We start from the raw sequence: 4,039 nt of genomic DNA on the forward strand, positions 1-4,039 counted from the left end.
AAGTTAATAAGCACTTTTATAAAAAAAGCATAAGTTGTTTTAAATAAGCAATCCTAAACACCCCCTTAATTTGATTGGTTATCATACACTAGGAGGTACTTACACAATGTTGCGAGATAGATCTTGATTTTAATTTTTTTGTTTTATTTTATTTTTTATCTCAGTTGATGTTATAATACGGTTTTATGTAGTTTTAAGAACGCAACATGTTTTTATTTTTTAATAAAATATGAATATGAAATATCATAAAAAAATTAAAAAATAATATTGATATTAGTACGAAACTAACTATTTCGTTTTTTTGTATTTCTTTAATTCATTTTTTTTAATAATATATTTTTTTATAAAAGAAAATAATAATCAAATATTTTATTAAAACTCAATGATTATCATAATTATATTTTAGATTTTTTATATTTAAAATGAGATGTTTATTCTCTATTTGATTATGTTTATCTACAGTTAATTACACAAATTCAAACATGAAGCTTTAATAAGTTGTATTTACGCACAATTTACTTGTAATATTGAATTTTAAGTAATATGCATCAATAAACAGTACTTCATGCATAAAAAATGGTTTTTAAGAGTTTTTGTCAAATATTTTATATAGATAAGAATCATTCTCGAATAAATACCCTTTGGGTATAAATAGTTAGCGTGTTATTGTATTTATAACTCTTGCAATCTTTTATCTTTGCGTGAACTTTGAAAAATATATCATTTTAAGCTTTCAACGATTCTCTCTCTACATATTTTGAGTCTGCCATTGTTGATTTATTGATTACCTGATAATATGTTGATTGAATGATTAATCTGCGATAGTCAATGTAATTTGAATTTTTCTTATTTTTAGGTTTTGAATAACCGAATGTTAAATATTTACGAAAGCTTATATGGGTTTGGATTAATTTTATGCGAATACTGATAGGTAAATCTCTAATGACTTACGGACAGTGTTCCAAAAGTCTGGTAGCGATAGTTGTCATTATGTGTTGTGACTTCAGGGTTCATATCTGATATCACATTAAACTATTGCATGTCATGACTTAATGTATGATTTTTTAGTGCGATATTTGTTTTTCCTTACATTTTTAGTCTTAATTACTTCTTAAATATATAACACAATTTAAATTGTATAATATCATTAATTCATTGAATAATAATATAAACTATATGTTTATAATATATATATATATATATATATATATATATATATATTATACAAATTCGTCGCCATAAAATAATACAAACTTGTGGCATCGTTGGGACTCACTCCTAAGACTTAAAAGTTGAACTCGTTGCCTCACTATGAGGTTGTTTATTTACCTCTTTATAATTTCATTAAGAGGCAGTTTCTGAAAAAAACTTTTTTGATAAAAAAAAATATGTCTCTTAATGATTATAGAACACTCTGAATGATTTTGTATCTTGGGTCTCCCTTAATCATTCAGCTCTAATTTTACTCTGAACAATTATCAAACAAATATATTTCATTTTGCATTTATGTCATAAGAGCTTCTTAGGTGGCGTTTGTTTTTTAAGAGGTGCTGAAATCTTAAATCTTATTTCACTTCTGATTAATAAGAGGTGGTATTGAAGTCTGAAATCTGAATCAATAAAACTGTTTGTTTTTGTAAACTGATAAATATCTAAATTTGTTTAAATTGTCTATGTTATCCATTTGAAAATTATAATGTTAAATGTATAGATAAATGTATACAATTTCACATATTTATTCATCATCATTACAAAATTTATATTTAAATTACATAATTGGCATTCATTTAAACGAAAATATGTCATTAACGATATTTAACACATTTAAATTATATTAAAATACATCAATTGAGACGAGTAATGATCGATTTGGTAAGGATCGATTGAGAGAAATGATCGATTAAGTTTAATCGATTGAGAAACGTTTTTGCTAAGAGTTTGGAGAACAGTAAGAAGCAATAAGAGGTTGATTTACCATACCTCTTAACGAATCATACATAAGAGCTTTTTTGAAAGAAAAAAAAACAAATTTTTATTCATTATGACCAGTTAATCATTTTATATCAAATCATTCAGGAACTGTTAAACAGTCGTTATGTCTCTTGCCGTTTAGAGCACCGTTCAATACCCATTAAGAACAAATCCAAGATTTTATCAGTTATCTGTAACCTAAAATAATCCTATATCTAGTTTATAATTGTTAAGAAAAGACAAGAAGCTATGGATGATTGTTAAGTGGGGTTTGATTTAATTTGAATTCAAGAAATTAAAATTCATATTCTATCAACTTATTTTAATTGGTTTGTTTGGTTGCAAAATACATGAAATTGAGTTAATAAAGAATTACCAAATTTATTAGTCAAGTAACAACCAAATTTTAAATAAAAAATATTAAAATGATTATTTCATCTTATAATATCTATACTATATTATAAAACATTTGACAAAAACTTTTAAAAATCAGTTTTTATACATGAAGTATTGCATATTGATGCATATTATTTAAAGTTCAAGATTATAAGTAAATTATGTATAAGTATAACTTATTAAAGCTTCATGTTTGAATTCGTGTAACTAACTGCGGATATACATAATCAGATAAAGAATAAACATCTCATTTTAGAATATAAAAAATCTAAAATATAATTAGGATAATTATCGAGTTTTAATAAAAAAATTAACTATTATCTTTATAAGAAAATTATATTACTAAATCAAATATAATTATCGAGTACCCTTCTAGTATACTAAAAAACACATTTATCATATTATAATAATAAAACAAGATTTTCTATATTATTATATTGTTTTATTAAAACAAAATAAATATAAATTATAAAGTGAATTATGGGTTTGGTCCTGTAGTTTAACAAAAATTATGACTAGCATCACTAAACTCGAAAAATTATGGATTCGGTCTCCATAGTTGTCATTTTTTATGATTAGAGTTCCTCTCACAAAGTTTGTTAACAGTGACTCTGTTAACTTAGGGACATTTAATTCTTTTTGCCTTTTTTATTATGTTTTGTTAAACTTAAAAAGTAAATTATATTGTATTTAGTTATTTTATTTGAGTTCTTTGCAACTAATTGTTTTATTTTAATGTAAAGGTAACCTTCGTTACAAGAAGCAATTGCATAATCCCAGTTAGTTGAGGAAGACTTGGCACAAAAGAAGGAAGATAGAACCGATCGAGAAGGACATTTTCGATCCTTCAAGAAGCCTAGAAGTGTTTCCAAGGAGCGAATGATCGAGTCTAGTGCAGAAACTAAATGGTGTTCCACATGCCGAACTAAACACCATGGAATATGCACCTCTAAGCCTCTTGAGTGTTTTAGGTGCGGAAAATTAGGCCATACGTTTTGTGATTGCATCGTTAAAGGATTGTCATGCTTTGAGTGCGGAGATCCGGGTCACATCAGAAAGAACTGTCGAAGAAGAGAGATCAATGATTTCGACCATCGAAGACTCGTGAGAACTTGCGGATGTGATATAAGGTATGTTTTGTCGGGCTCGTTCACATGTATCCCTTTGTTGCTTATGATGTGAATAGCTGCCACATCGGGTTTTCTTTTATAATCTTTGGAAAATTTGTCATGGAAGCAATTTTATTTAGACGACGTGGTTTTATTACCAATTAGTGTCTAGTTTGGACCTTGTGAGGTCTAAGTTTAAACGTTAAGAAATTGTGAGAAAAAAGATCTTGTTTCAGAAGCGGCATAAGTTTGACTATGTTGATGAGGTGGTGATTTTGGTCGTTTAAAAGGTTTATAAGATTGTAAATTTAATCTTAAGAATGTGTTTCACTTTTCTATCTTCGTGAAACGAGATTTTTGTGTGAAGTGACCCTTCTATCCCTTGATTCTTATGTGTGTCGGGTTACTGATGTAAGCTGCCACCGATCTTTCTCATGGCTTGGTTTAGCAATTTGATGGGGAGTTGTGCGATTAGGCGTTTCAAACCGAAGTGTTGTTAGGATGCCTTTCAGGTGATTGTGGAAAATAGTTAAGTGGTGTTCACTTAAGAAATCCCTGAAAGG

This window comes from Cynara cardunculus (genome assembly GCF_001531365.2).
Source record: "Cynara cardunculus var. scolymus isolate 2C chromosome LG 12, CcrdV1, whole genome shotgun sequence".
Classification (NCBI taxonomy): Eukaryota; Viridiplantae; Streptophyta; class Magnoliopsida; order Asterales; family Asteraceae; genus Cynara; species Cynara cardunculus.